Consider the following 16,261-nt stretch of genomic DNA (forward strand, 5'->3'; position numbering starts at 1 on the left):
GGTATGTTTCTAGAATTAACCTATCAGTCAAAGTCTGCAAATGGGGGGAAGTATGGCATTGGATAGGAGCTTAGTCTCCCTATCCATGCAAGAAGAGATGGGGGGAAAGTAGGAATCAGCCTTCCCAGGAAGCCTAGACAGGAAGCACCAGAAGAGGAGCTAAGTCTCATCTATTATAAGGCTGCATTTACAGAACCTTGTAAGTCTAAAAGTAGAAATCTCCCACCCTCTCTTTTACAGCCTGAGAAAATAGGATTTTTTTTATGCAACCTCAGGCTAGCCCTTCTTTTATCTGATTGTTCCCTAGGCAGCATCTCTTCCTCCCTCCTCCCAAAGTCATTCCACACACCATTACAATATGTCATTGACTAGGAGCGTGAGAGGGAGACTTCCTATCTTGTTGACTGCAGAAGTGTTATAGTGATTAAGGTGTTGGATTAGAACTTCTGAAATTCAGAGTCAAGTCTGTACCCAGCCACGGAAGCTCAGTGGGTGACTTTGGGCTCATTGCTCTTTCTTCGCCTAATCTACCCCAAGGGCGGTGGGGAAACGTTGGAGGAGATGAAGTTATGTTTGCTGCTGTGAGTTCCTGGGGAGCAACTGCCTTTTAACACATACATTTTCTGCACTTTGGAAACATGAATCTCAACCACACATATACCCCCGTGAACACTGGTTCTCTGCACCAAACTGAAACAGATTTTGTTCCTAATGTCTAAATTACAGATATTCTAGTCTGCAGGACTGAAATCTTGGTCTTCCTTACACTTGGTGATGATCCCATTGCTTTTCATTCATGTTTTGTTCTTTTTTTTCTCAAGCAATTTCACTGATCACATTGCCATGTATCCAAAGTATGCCTGAGCATTTAAACCTGACTCCAGTTATATAGGAGCTACTCACAGAAAGCAGTTTCCATGTGGTTTGGGATAATATTTATAAACATTCCGATGTATTAGTACAGAACAGAATGCTTAAGAAACCTAAATTCTCCCTTATCCATTCTTGAGAACTTCACTTAATCTCCTAATGACATCTTAATTTCTTTATTTAGAATAATTGGATTGAGATGGCAGGGTACAAAACTGACATGTGCATCTATTGTTTGAGTTGAAATAGCAGGCTATATAATATTAATTATTTCTTTTACCTTTTCACTTTTTGAACTAGCATACTATATTTGAATTCAGCTAACATGCATTATTGATAACACTTTTAAGAGTCAGACAGGATAGATAATATTAAAAAATAGATATAATCCGTGTATCTGTAGTATACGTATGAATCAGGTTCCTCTTCAACATTGCTACTTAGAGTTTGGGTGATGGAAATAACCTGTCTAAATTATTTGGATGATAAATACTTGGCAAATTTCAGATGAAAACTTATTCTGATAATTCTAATTTGATTGAGAAATTCCATGGTATACATGTTTTTATATGTCTAAAGAAAGTGAATAATAACAAAATTCTCATAGTGATCTAGTTTTCTGACATGATCTTCATAAGATCTCTCTAGAGTGGGATGACATTATTGTTGTTACTAATTATTGGGGATCTGAAGATAACGGATTTTGGCTTATTTAAAAACAATCCAAAGAGTTTATTACTGAGCAGTTACTAGAACTAGGTTAAAACTAAGGCTTGTAAGCACAATGTAAATAATAAGGAAGGATATATTAAGATCCATATTTTGTTTTAAGTAACCTCTGTTTGGATACTTAATGAAATAAAAGGAAAGGTACTTTATGCAATAAAATAAATGTTTTTTTATTTTGTGGTCTATTGGTTATGTTGACTAAGAATTCTGGAAATTTAAAGATCTAACACATTTAGAAATAAGAAATGAGGGGAGGTTTCTGTATAAGTGTCACTCTAATATTTTTCTCAACAAAATGCTGAATATAATCATTTGATTAATTTATTTATGATACTGATATGAAACCAACAATTAGATATCTATCAAAAACTATCGTGCTTGAATGGTCATTCTCAACAACCCAGATAGGTTTGCTATGAATATCTGCTGGTGCAATTTTGTGTATTTACAGGAGATTTTTCTCTATCGTATCAAATTAATATCCCCCCTCCCCCAATATCATTGACCCTGATTGTGGTTGGTTGAAAAAAGTGACTTATGACCGTTTTTCATACTTACAATTGTTGCAGTATCTCTATGATCAAAATTTGGATGCTATGCAGTATCTCTATGCAGTATCTCTATGATCAAAATTTGGATGCTTGGCAATTGGCATGTATTTATGACAGTTGCGGTATCCCAGGGTCATGTGATCATTGTTTGTGACCTTCTGACAAGCAAAGTCAATGGGAAAGCCGGATTCACTTAACCAACTGTCTTACTAACTTAAAAGCAGTGATTCACTTAACAGTTGTGGTCAGGTCATAAAATGAGGCAAAAACTCACTTAACAATTGCCTTGCTTAGCAATGGAAACTTTGGGCTTAATTGTGGTTGTACATCAAGGACTACCTATATAACCATTGCACAGGTTCCCCATTGGCTCCCAAAGTTGCTGCAAGAACCACATACATAAGACTTTCCTAAAAACTAACAGGTGAAGGGGGACATGATGTTCCAGAGGATGGGAGCCACCATAGAAAAGCCACATAGTCTGGATCTTGTCCGATGGAACTCATTAGCAGATGGACCCAGAATATACCTCTTATGCTGGACCTGATGAGATAGATAGATGTGATCAGGTAGATTTAGCATGAAGATTAAAACAGAATTGACACGTTTCATCATATCTAAATTGAAAGGAATTTATCTAGGCAGAATTCAACTGGACAAGTTGTAAAAATAATTACTGGGTATTTATAATTTGGAACTGTAGAAACAAAAACTGTTTTATTTGGTAGAAGAAAAACAAAAATGGCAAGTAACAAGGTCTGTAGGATCACTAAGTGCTCTATTAAGGAAATAATAATCTATAAAGACAAATGGTAGAATCCCCAAAAAACCCAGGATGAATTATATTGATATGCTTCGTAATGGCACCTGTCTGAAATTGTATTTAATGATTCACAATCATTACAGGTTTCTAGAATATATGTTTTTAACCTAAATTTGGCCACTTTTAGTCCATTTTAGCTATTTTTGCATATTAAAGATTCTGTCTTGCTGATCATTCCAGTCAATTATCTGATTCATGGGGCATTTTGTGGGTAGCTTGTTGGATTCATTTCCCTTTTTTGTTTTTCTGAGATAAATAACAAATCTCTTATAAGCAGCATTGTAGAAATCCACGGCTCTGAGAGAATATAAAACATGTAATAGAGCAGTTTGCATTCTTATTGTTATCTAAATCTCTCTTTAGTTACAGACAGTTTGCACCTGTTCAGTTTCACTGGATATGTAGGCTAGGGAATTCTGAACAAGTATGATCAAAAATAAGAAAGAAGGCTGAAGACCTTGGAAAAGGGACCCATTTGATGTAACGTTCTGGCCAGAAATTGTTATCCTGATAAATAGCATTGGAATACCCTCTATGCCAGTGGTGGCGAACCTATGGCACGCGTGCCAGAGGCGGCACTCAGAGCCCTCTCTGTGGGCACGTGTGCTGTTGCCCCAGCAGAGTTCGCCAGAGTAGCGAGCACATGGCATTGGAAGTGACAGGGCAGGAAGTGAGCGAGCAAGCAGTGTTGGCCCCCTGGGGATGCCCCAGAGATGGCGAGGGACTGGCCCCAGCCACGCTCACCCAGTCTGCCATGACCACTGCAGCCACGCCCACCCAGTGGGCCACACACACACCCCGAGGGCACCACAATGCTGATGCAGCAGCCTTGGCACTTTGTGATAAATAAGTGGGTTTTGGGTTGCAGTTTGGGCACTCGGTCTCTAAAAGTTCGCCACCACTGCCCTATGCATTTAGTCAGCTAAGACAGAAATGGCGGGCAAGTGCACATGTGCATCCCCACTTGCGTGAGCAGTGGGTACATGTGCATGCTCCATTTGTGTGAGCGGCGGATGCACGTGCCCGCCACTTGCGCAAATGGAGCTGCGCACACGTGCCCATGCGAAACAATCCCCTCTCCTCCCCTCGCTGGAAGGTTGGGGAACTCTTGAGTTAAGGGAAAGGCTGGAAACATCAGGAAACTATACTTGGAAACAACTGGATGAGTAAATAATGCACTTATCCTTCTGTACTTACTATTCCAACCTGAGCTTAGTTTTCATGGTCCAAATGCGCCACATGTTGTCCAGGTGTAAGAGTTCCAAGTCAGGTTTGGTGATGTATTCCGTCTCCTAAATCATATTAGGGTGAAAAACATGGAATATGGGGTACTTATTAACTTCGTTACATAGCTTTATTATTAAAAATGAGAAGAAAGCACCATTTCCATTAAGGAACTCTGCAGAGATCACCTCTGAAAATTAACCACTACCCCACCCCACCAGCAAGCCATTATTAAAAGATAAAAGTGGAACGTTGATGCTTATGAACAACACAAAAGCATTCTGAATATTGATTGCTTCTAGTTCACCATTCAGAAAGATATCCATTTTATCTCTCCCTGCCAAGAATCGGACCATGCATTGAATCACCTATTGGATACAGACTCTGCTCCTTTGTAGTATGGGCTGACTGTTCTCTGATGTTTGGATTGTAATGTATGCTACCTTCGCTGTCAGAGATATATTCAGTGCTCTGGGATATATAGAACTTGAAGCAATGGGGAAATTCTGCCACATATACCATATCATATTCAAATACTGCCTTTAATGTATAAATCTGGCTCTATTAAAAGCCAGATATGCGACTTGCAACTATTCCTGTATATCTGCTCTCAATCAAGAGAGAAAAGGAGGGGGTTCCCCCCCTCTTTCTCCCTCCCTCCCTTTGGTTTTTTTTTTTTTTTTGCTTTGCATATGTTAAACTGATGCAACATGCACCCAGGGCATCACTTCAGAGAGAGTTGTTCCATAAATATATACTTCCCTCTTATGTACTTATATGCCAGATGTAGCTGAAGAAAGATTGGGGGCAGGGAAGGGAACCCTAGAAAAGTCTGCTGTGCATATATATATAGCATTCATGAAAATATCTGACCAATGAGTTTGACTTCCTCCAAAAACAGAATCGTTATTTGAAACTTATTTGTAGCTTTGATTTGCTTTGATTATTGAATGTTGGTTACACCGCAAATAAAGCATGAAGCTCTGCTTATGTAAAATTCATAAAATAATAAAGGAGCCTAAAAACAAATGAACACTTGACATGGAAACATCAGAACCAAAATGTTGGAAATCCCCCCACCCCACCACCCCCAAAAAAAAACCCGTCGTGAAAACTGCTTTGCAGAGAAAAAAAATGAGGTTCTCGGTCATTCACCAGCAACGTTCTTCCCTGTCTGAAACTGTAACTTGTGAGAAAGCATCAGGGCTGCTGCTATTTTTTTCTTTATGGAAAACTGGTCTGAATTTTGAAGTAAAAACACGGGAACAAAGGAAATAGTTTTTGAGTAGAGTCAGTCTTAAGTTAGCCTTTGACCATTTGATACATTCCATGCTGAAAAGGAAGTTAAATGGGGGGGGAAAATCAAGCAGGACACTGGTAATGTTTTCCACATTTGAATTTTAATACATAAAACAGGCAATAAAACGTTGGCCAGCTGCAGTAAATAAAGTAGCAGTGGGAGGTATGGACCGGAAGCTTGTTCAGAACGGCCTGGCTGAGTTTCTTTGCCCACTATACACCTTCGTCTTTTGTCAGCTGTGGACCTCTTGATTATGGAAGCAGAAATGTATCAAAAGTAACTTGATTTTTCTTTTTGCCTAGATTATAATTTTACAGAAAGGTGTTTTTTTTTTTGTCAAATAACCAACACAAGCCCAACAAAACCAATACGCTGTACTTTATTATTGAATAACAATGACAACAACAGGAAGAAAAATATACTAAAGAGAATAAAAAGAATGATGTCTCTGACTTAACCTCCCAAAACCGTATCTAGTGAGAATTAAAAAAAACAAACATTTGTAAAGGTTTTTCCCCTTTTTGTCTATCACACCCAACCCCACTGACTTACATATCTTCTCTTTCAAATTAGAAACCTTGAATGGCCAAAAGGGACTTTTCACATCAGCGAATCCGGTCCTCTGCTTGGTATTCTTTTCCACAATCAATCCCTGATAGATAAGCATAAACTCATTTGCAGGTAAATTGTCCCCATCCCTGCCCCCTTAATATTTCTTACCGTCAGGAAATTCCTTCATATCTACTTTATTTTCATTTAATCTGTTAGTCTTTGTCCCGATCTCACTTTTAAAAAAGGATAAGACCTATCCTTCTTGCACATGACAATGTTTTTAGACTTTTATAGACTTTTGTCATATTTCCCTCAATTCTCTATCTAGCTCCTTTAGGAATATCTCTTCCTAATTGATCGGTCCTTTTAAGCCTCTTCAGAACAATGATGATTTTTATTTTTTAAAAAAAAATTCAAAATGCCCCTATCTCAGCACAGTATCATAATCCACAGTTTACAATATTTGGTAGCTCCCCAAAAGAAACCTATGGAGATGCATTTTATTTTCTGGGTACAGAGTCCGAAAGGAAGCTTACGCAATCCTGGGTTTCATATTTAATTTTCAATAATTTTGTTCCCAACTTTAACCTAATTCTGAGTATTGGTAACATTTTTAACCTCCCTCTTTTGTTCTTCTGTCTGATTACATTGAATCTACTCTTTATACAAGCTGTTTGGGAAAGCAAGGTTATTTATTTGCTAATCCAATGGTAAAAATATGTTTTCTATATTGACAGTTACATTTTCCTAATATTTTATTCAAGTAAAAGGAAGTCTCTCTTTTTTTTCTCCAGAAGATAATTTCCATCTCATCTTTCCTTCTTTTTTCTTTTCCATTTCTTCAAGCAGGGAGGAAGATGAGTAGGTGGATGAGAGGAGCTACTTCCCTTTTATCTTAATACACTAAGAATAAATGATAGTACAGTACTGCCGTTCTAAGCCAAGCGTTCTTTAACCTCTGAAATAGAATCATTTCTGGGATTTCGGTGAGAGTATTAAATTATGGCTTATTCTTGTTCACAGCCTTGAACTCATATTTATTTGCACTACCATTCTAAAAGATTGCAGGATTAATTACTAGCCACAGGCTCATTCCTGTAACAGTCCTTGTTCCAATGACAATCTTCTGTAAAAGAAAGCAGTTAACTAGTTCCCAGAAACATCTAGTTGATAGCTGGTGAGCTTCCAGGACTGTGACTTTAATCTTTTTTTCCACACCAAACATAAAATGGAATAGGGTAATTCTGATAGCTTTTTCTCTATTATTCAGAGACCATCTCTGAGTAGCCAGGACCATAAATGATCGCCTTGCTCTCCTTTTACCTGAATCAGTATACCAGCTGTCCCATCTCTACTCACTAATTGCACTGCCATTCAGTCACGAAGTAACTCTGATGTGTGCCATGCATGCACCCCATTGTGCATGCTTTTGGCCGTAGAGGTGAAGATGCCTGGTTGCGTAGTGTCATTGAAATAACGACTTTAGAAAGTTCATTGTAATTGACACCTACAGAACCTGAAACAGATCACTGAAAACCGCAATATTGGCAGGAGAACTCAGAACTCGATTATTTAAGATCTCAATGCATGTTTGTTACAGTCTTCTTTAGGGTTGTTGAAGAAATTTGTTTGGTATGATCCACTCCAGCAACCCCAGCTTGATCAGGGATGGTGGGGCAAGTGCATCATAATGTTTTTGCACAAATGGTATAAGTTACATATTATATATCACTCACCTGATAATATGACTGACACAAACTATAATTTATGTCATCCGCATAATGATATATATGATACCACCATGGCTTCTACTGAAAAGTATGCCTGGAGAAACCTATGCTGAGAAGAGCTAGTCTTGAAAATATGAAATATTTTTACCTGGCATCTATAAACCATGGAAATACAGTATATAGTAACGTACCGAAGCATCTTCACAAAATGTTCATTTTTTGGCTGCTGTCCATCTAATTCAGAAGTTGAGGGTGCACCAAGTATAATTTTTGAAGAAGATTCTGATAATTTGACATTTATAGGGGCAAATAGCATTTCAGAGAACTGAAGACTATAACAGCCTCCCTTCAAAACCCTTCCAGAGTGTCAAATTGCAATTTTGAGTATGACAGAAAAGGAAATTTAGGGAATACATCAGGAGTCATTTTAGTAGAGTTCTCAGATCTAAATTGTCCCCTCATTTGCAACTTGCCCCATCCCAAAATTGCTCCAGAGCAATGAAAAATGGTTCGTAAAACTTTATGGAGAATGTAAAATCAGCAAAAGTCATTTCTTATTTCATTTTAACAGCCATTCTAGGATGCTGTGAATAGAATTTATTCTGTTTATGGAACAACATCCTTAAATCTAACCTGCTTTTAAGTTAGTATTTAAGCTGCTATTAGTGTTATTGCTTCTTCAGCAGGATAACATATAGAAAAACTGGTTGTAGACATGTTTTATTTAAACATTTAAACATTAATTTATAATTCACCCTTAGGAAGTATTGTAGCGGTTGGAGTGCAGGTTGGCACATGTATCCAAATCAAAAGAAGAAACCAATTTAAAATTATTTTAAAGGCTGTATCTTCACTAAATTAATATAAGACTCTCTTTATATGTTCTATTTAGTATTATCATAACAATGCAAGTATGCTGCCTTTTTATTTAAAAAAAGCCTTTCACAAAAGGCAAAGCATTTTATTACAATGAGCATTTTAAAAGCAACTGCGGCAAATCATTTTATATGTTTAAGGATTACCTAATTTAGTTAGTATTACTAATTCTGTGTAATTATATCATACACTTAAGATCCTTTTTTAAAAAAAAAAAAGGCTTGTGTTGTTGATTGGGGGAAAAGGGTAATCCAGTCATTTTTTAAAGACACTTAAAATCCTAATATAATGATTTCATTCATTTCAAACAACCTAATTAGGCGCATTGTTAAAATACTAGTGTTCCATTTCCAAGTTTTAATTCCACATTAGCCCATGATCCATGTTTTTCTACCTACAGATGGATCTGTTGTACAGCTGGGTGTGTGAAAGTTATTGGTGAATGGATGCCTGTGAGTTAACATTTCTCCAGCACTGTCCTGATGCCTGTTTCCCCTGTAGAATAGATGAGAAACAGCTGGCTTTTGTTTAAAAAGCCATTTTGGTAAAATGTCTGAATAACAAGGTGTAGAGGTGAGGTCACCATTCAACAGGTGCTTAAAAAACAAGTGGGGAATAAAGGAAGAGACATGAGCTGAGATGCGAGGATAATCTGACCAGCTACATAATTTCATGGTTTATTTTTACTCAAGTGATTTTTATCAATAGGTTTTTGCTCTTAGCTGAATGCTAATATCTTTAACCTTCTTGCTTTTCAGATCTTGAACCTCTCCTGATTCCACCAGTATATAAAATGAATAATTATCCCTATAGGCAGAACATTACTGCTCTTATTGTACTGACAGCAGAAAAGCTATGTTTCCTATGATAGCTTTCCTCACTTTTTCAAACACAACAGTTGTTGCAACCTGTGTGCTATCCGAAGCATGCCAGAATAACTCATTAATATGTTCTTGGAACACAGGAAATGAACAGTAACGGTAGACTGAGAGAGCATCTTCCATAAAATAGCATCCCGAAAGACAGAGCTCTCCTCTAATGTATTAAAACATTACAAAACTGTCCATTTGCTGTATAAACGCAGAGGAAATGCATTTCCTCCCGTGGGTTATTATTAACATCTGTTTGTCCAGTAGGGACTCCAGTTTAGCATTGTTATTTTTTTTTTGTTTTATTTTATTTTTTTGCATTTCCAGAAGAAAATTGGTTAGGGAAGTTGGCTCTTGCCATTGAGTTGATTTGCAGTGCCAAATAAAACATCCTTTTACTTGGAGTTCATGGGTCTGTGTTGAGCAATAATAATAATAATAATAAAAGATTGCCCGAGGCCACCCACCCACCCTTGTCTTAAAAACAAAATAGAAAGAGCATGGAGAAATATATGGAGCAGTGCCATGCTGTTTTCTCTTAAGAGCATGCAGGAATACAAGAATCGCTTCCCATCCACCCACCCACCCCCCATTTATAGTTGGTCTCTGCCTAGATTTAAGACGTGGCATTCTTCCTCGCTCTCTCTTACAGACTAAACCTCTGCTCTGCCAGTTTTGAGTTAGGTCTAAATAGATTTTGCATATGACCACTACTCACAGAAGTATTTTCATAAGCTTTTAGAAAGCTGTTTATAACCCTGTGGTACTTTTCTGTATTAAAAGAAAACTGTTAAACTTTTCTCTTTTTTCTTGATTTAATGCTGCTCAGACTGACTCACACACTCTCTCACCCCCCTCCCTTGTTACAATGAAGTCCTTTCTTTTGCTTTTGATCTTATTTATAGCTTAGCCACCAGTCATATGGAAACTATTACTGTATAGCATGGAGATGAAAGACTTTCAGTTTAGTTAAATAAGAGTGAATAATTTGAACCAACAATATGCACGCAGAGTGTGAGAACCTGACTTTGCTGAGGTGTCCTTCGTTATTCTCTTATTACAAACTGGATGTTTATAAGGCCTTTAGATAAAATCGGCTTTCCACCCAACTTACATATTTGGGCGATCTTGGAATCTTGTAATATACTTCAGTGTTCCCTTACCATTTCTTTTTTTTTCCTGGCTTTTCCTTGTTCGTTGTTATGTCCACTTGGATTTCATTTTACATTGTTGTTCAGACACGGGTCCCCAACCCCCCGTCCGTGGACCGGTACCGAGCTGCAGCATGCCAGCAACCGGGCCACACAAACAAGCAAAGCCCCATCCACGGGATGCAGGCAGCACACAAAACCACGCACTCTCTGGTCCACGGAAAAACCTTTCTCCACGGAACCGGTCCCTGGTGCCCAAAAGGTTGGGGACCTCTGTGTTAAGAGACTACCTTGTGCATAGGAATCTTTCATATATTTTTTTGCTTAGGGTATTCTCCAAAATGTGAAAAATTGCTTTTCAAATACGTTATCAAATCAAAATATCCCCCAGATCCTTAGAAATCCTATCCATATCCCACGCCAGTCATACACGTACAGTATATGCCTAGGTACAGAGGTTGCCTGGCACATGTAAACCTGATTGTGACAAATTGTAATCACCTTTCTGTGCTAGAGATTACAGTTTTCCTTCAGCAGACCTAATTTTGGCAACCACTATGGAGATTGCCATGTTTCTAGCAGCAGCTACAGTTTGCAGAAGTCAGATATTATTATTATTATTATTATTATTATTATTATTATTATTATTATTATTATTATTATTATTATTATTATTTATTATTATTATTTATTATTATTATTATTATTATTATTATTAATAATAATAGCTGTTCCATAATAATAATAATAATAATAATAATAATAATAATAATAATAATAAAGTTAGAAGGGACCTTGGAGGTCATCTAGTCCAACCCTCTGCTCAGGCAGGAAACCCTATACCATTTCGGACAAATGGCTGTCCAGTCTCTTCTTAAAAACTTCCAGTATTGGAGCATTCACAGCTTCTGGAGGCAGGTTGTTCCACTGGTTAATTGTTCTAACTGTCAGGAAATTTCTCCCTAGTTCTAAAGTTGGTACCCTCTTTTCAATATTAATTGTTTCAGGTTTCTGTACTTTAGATTTTGAATCGGTTTTGCATTGGTTTGGGATGGCAAATAAGATTGAGACTAAGCAAACTTCTTTTTACATAAATTAGTCACATCTTTTGTAGCATGTTTTACAGTGCTGCTTATATCAGAAATCCACTACCTACATACTGGTTGACATCATCTTCTTTGATTGATAGTAGCATAATTGCAATTTTTTTCCCCATGCATTCTGAATGTGGAAATCGGGAGAAAACCAACAGAAAAAGCCTACTTCAGCAGTTTTGGCAGAAAATGCACATTTTGCTAGTTATCATTGAAAGTCCAATAATAACTTTCTTTTGTTGGACCTAGAGATTTTTTTTTCCTCCTGCTCTGACCCCCCCATCCAAAGTTCTGCTTTGGTTTTCAGCCATGGTGGCTTTCAGTCAAAAGAGCCTATGACATCAGTGGTTTAGAGAGAGATTTAAGCATTTCTCTCCATGGAATCTTTGGGGTTTTTAAAAAAAAAAAATGATTGGAAAATGTCCCTCAATAAACAATACGTGAAGGTTTGCTCAGAAACACACATATCTGCCTAACCAGCAAGGTGATGTGCTTCCCATTGTTTGCTCATGTATTTTTCATTCAGAATCTTTTAAGACTTTTTTTGTGATTTTTGTCTTGAAAAACCTTGAAAATCACTCAGATTGCCTATATTATGTTGGAACAAGAGGGCAATGAACAAGGTTCTGTTTTGAAAAACAAATATAATTAAAAAAAAATAATTATATATTGTTGTGTAATACAAACATGCTTGGAAAGATGCTAAACTTAGCTGTTCCTTAAAAAATATTTTACTGTTTAGTTTTTCTCTCCTGTTTCCTCTCCTTTCTGTTTTCTCTTACCCTCCTTGAATACCTCAGAGAGACTGAAACTTAAAATAAACATTGACAGCCAATTGATTAAAACGGCTAGAGATCCATTCTGAATTCTATATTTCTATAGTTCCAATCAGAAGTAAGTAAGTCATATGGTAGGTTGATGTTATAGCCTCAAGTTGCAAAACTATGGGTGATTATTTTGAATTAAACCCTATTAAACTTAATGGAGCTTAATGTCTATGGAGATTCTCAATCATCCAGATCATGATTGTTCCAAAGGTGCTTTTTTAAAAGGCAACTGGACTTTATCACAGTCCTTTCGGCAGTTCCAAGAATGTTCCATATCCATTTGCACTATTCAGATGACCCTGAGGGCACAGATAAACCTCCAAGTGGCCTCAACGACTCTCAGAAAGAGTGCTAATGACCAGATGACTGCAAGGAATATAAATCCTTCCATCAGCCATCATTCAGTCAGAACTGAAGAAGCTTCTTGGATGAGAAGTGAAATATCTTCTAGGAAAAGCAAAGTCCAGTTGCCTTTTGAAAAAGCATCCTTGGGACTTAAAGGAGCTTATTAGACATATATAGAATTGAATGTAGATTCCCAGGCTGTGAGTTGTATAATTGTGCTGTGCGCTCAGTAACTGAATGTTGCCATATTTTCTTTGGTTGAGAATGCCAAATTCCAAAGATACACCCATTTTCTCCCACTTTGCTTTCTTCAGAGAACTGGTTTTAATTCTCAAATTACATTGCAAAAATAAGAATACTTTTGAAGTTCTCTTAGAAAGAAAGAGTTAACTTTAAGCAACAGCAGAATACACTTCTCATAACTTCATAAGAAACCTTCCATTGTTTTAATTTTTTACAGCTTTTATCTGCTGCCCACAATTCACAAACTTCAGAGTGCCCATCTGGGTGTAATAAAAGTTAACATTTGGACGAGTATTTCCTACCACTTTTAAAGATGTACTTTTAGAACTAAATATTTTTTTTCCACTTTAGAGCAAATAAGTTTCTTTGTTTTGATATAACAGATATCAAGTCACTGTAACTGAAATCTAGCCCTTTGAGATTGTCAGGTGTAACTGACATTTCATGAGGAGTTTACAATTCAAAGACACCTAAACGGTTTTCTGTGTCAGTGGTTGTATAATTAAACGGATAATGCATCAACTTTTCTTTCTCTGTTTACTGGGGCAAAATGATCTCATGTATCAAACATGTATACAAATAATTAATGTGAATAAGCTTCTTGTGCTTGCTTGTACAGATGTAGTCTACTGCCAGAGTACAAAGACATAGATATGTGCATAAGGAAAATCTACATTCAGGAAGATAACCAAGCCAATAAAATTATCCAAGCCAAATAAGATGTAGAAAATAATCTAATTGTTTGCTTAAGTACTTGTGATTCAGCTGAACTTAGCAGGTTCTTGATGGCTCAGAAATTCAATTACCAATGCCCTTCCTTCTGCTTTGAGTTTGGGATTCTCTAGATTACAAAGACAGAAGAGAGATGGAGAATAGGACAGACTACAGGTTTTTTTCCCCCAGATGTTTGTTTGAATGGTTCTGCTTTACATACTAAATCATTGAGTGCAGCTGCTACACCTTTTGCGCCAGTGTTACACCAGTGGTAAAGAAAATATGGGATGGAGTTGAGTGGAATAGAATAGAATAGAATAGAATAGAATAGAATAGAATAGAATAGAATAGAATAGAATAGAATAGAATAGAATATTCTTTATTGTGGGTGTAGTATACTTAGATTTCAGTAAGGCATTTGATAAAAGTATACCACAACCTACTCCTTGGTAAGCTAGAAAAAGGTGGAATAGACAACATTACCACCAGATGGATCTATAGCTGGCTGGCAAACCATACTCAACAAGTAGTCCTCAATGGCACCACATCCACATGGAGAGAAGTAAGCAGTGGGGTACCACAAGGTTCCGTCTTAGGCCCAGTACTCTTCATCATCTTCAATGACTTAGATGAGGGAATTGAAGGGGAACTCATCAAACTTGCAGATGACACCAAACTGGCAGGAGTAGCGAACACTTCAGAAGACAACTCAGGATCCAAAAAGATCTTGACAAACTTGAACAATGGGCCCTATCCAACAAAATGAGTTTCAATGTGGAGAAAAGCTAAGTGTTACATTTAGGCAGGAAAAATCAAAGGTACAAGTACAGGCAAGACCTGGTTTAAAAACAGTAACTGTGAAAAGGACCTTGGAGTCCTAGTGGACGATCACTTGACTATGAGCTGCAGGACTTGGGTTTGGCTAGTCTAAAGAAAAGAAGAAATAGGGGAGACATGATAGCAGTATTCCAGTATTTGAGGGGCTGCCACCAAGAAGAGGGAGTCATGTTATTCACAAAAGCACCAGAGGCCAGGACAAGAAACAGTGATTGGAAACTGATCAAAGAGAGAAGCAACCTGGAATTAAGGAGAAACTTCCTGACAGTGAGGACAATTAACCAGTGGAACAGCTTGCCTCCAGAAATCGTGGACGCTCCATCACTGGAGATTTTTAAGAAGAGGCTAGACAGTCACTTGTCTGAGATGGTATAGGTCCTCCTGCTTGAGCATGGGACTGGACTAGAAGACCTCCAAGGTCCCTCCAGCTCTATTCTATTATTATTGGCCAAGTGTGATTGGACACACAAGGAATTTGTCTCCGGTGCATAAGCTCTCAGTGTATATAAAAGCAACAAATGAAATTCTGGAGGCAATCACAAGCCAATCCTGCCTTGAAGTATTTTTACTGATCATTTTTCAAAGCATGCATAACCCTAATACCCAAACCATTGAGAGATGTTGAAGCAGGACTGCTTCTTCTCCCATTCAATTACTTAACATTCAGTAGCAATAACTTTAGCTCAGAAACTGTTGTCTAGGTTTTCAGATTCCATAATCCAAAGGATCCCACAGGCAAAGTGGCCATCATCTTCATTCATAACCAAAGTGTTTCTTCTAAAGGTGTAGCTTCTTTGGTGATGAAAGTGCCTGATGGTGATGTCCTTATGCCAAGTTCTAAAGTGTTGATATAGGCTAGTTACTATCTAGCCAGACATTACTAGGGAGAAAAAGATCACTCTTCCGAGAGCAAACCATTTCTGCTTTACATAGCATCCTTGTGCTTTCAGGTTTGCATGTAGTGCATCTTTCTAGAATTGGAAAGATTGTGGTTCTTTCTCTTAGTCGTGTTCATCTACACCTAAACACCTGAAGGCCCTTGGGCAGCATCTTTTTTACTCAGCAATTTTCAGTGTTGCACAGAACAACAGCAGCAGCATCTGGAATCTTCATGTTGAGATCTTATTTATTTTCAGCTGAACTTTTTTTTTCATCAGAATATTTTACTTTTGGTGCTTTGAAAGCAAAAAAAAAGGCTACATATCATATTGCTAGTTTCGGGCTTCATAGTACCTTCCTTAAGTCATGCATTAGAAGTTGGCAAAGAGAAATATATTTACATTGTGTTGTTGTTGTTGTTAGTTGCAAAGTTATGTCCAACCCATCACGACCCCATGGACAACGTTCCTCCAGGCCTTCCTGTCCTCTACCATCTTCTGGAGTCCATTTAAGCTCACGCCTACTGCTTCAGTGACTCCATCCAGCCACCTCATTCTCTGTTGTCCCCTTCTTCTATTGCCCTCCATCTTTCCCAGCATTAGGCTCTTCTCCAGTGAGTCCTTCCTTCTCATTAGGTGGCCAAAGTA

At 37.6% G+C, this 16,261-nt stretch overlaps 1 protein-coding gene across 1 annotated transcript in view; it reads left to right on the plus strand.

Moving 5' to 3' along the window:
• The window catches only part of TCF4 (transcription factor 4), a gene marked incomplete at its 5' end in the record, with an annotated part of 53,558 nt that overhangs the window by 17,717 nt on the left and 19,580 nt on the right, over window positions 1–16,261 (plus strand). The window lies entirely within an intron of this gene.

Source organism: Protobothrops mucrosquamatus, unplaced genomic scaffold, assembly GCF_001527695.2.
Source record: "Protobothrops mucrosquamatus isolate PMUCROS unplaced genomic scaffold, P.Mucros_1.0 scaffold2397, whole genome shotgun sequence".
Classification (NCBI taxonomy): domain Eukaryota; kingdom Metazoa; phylum Chordata; class Lepidosauria; order Squamata; family Viperidae; genus Protobothrops; species Protobothrops mucrosquamatus.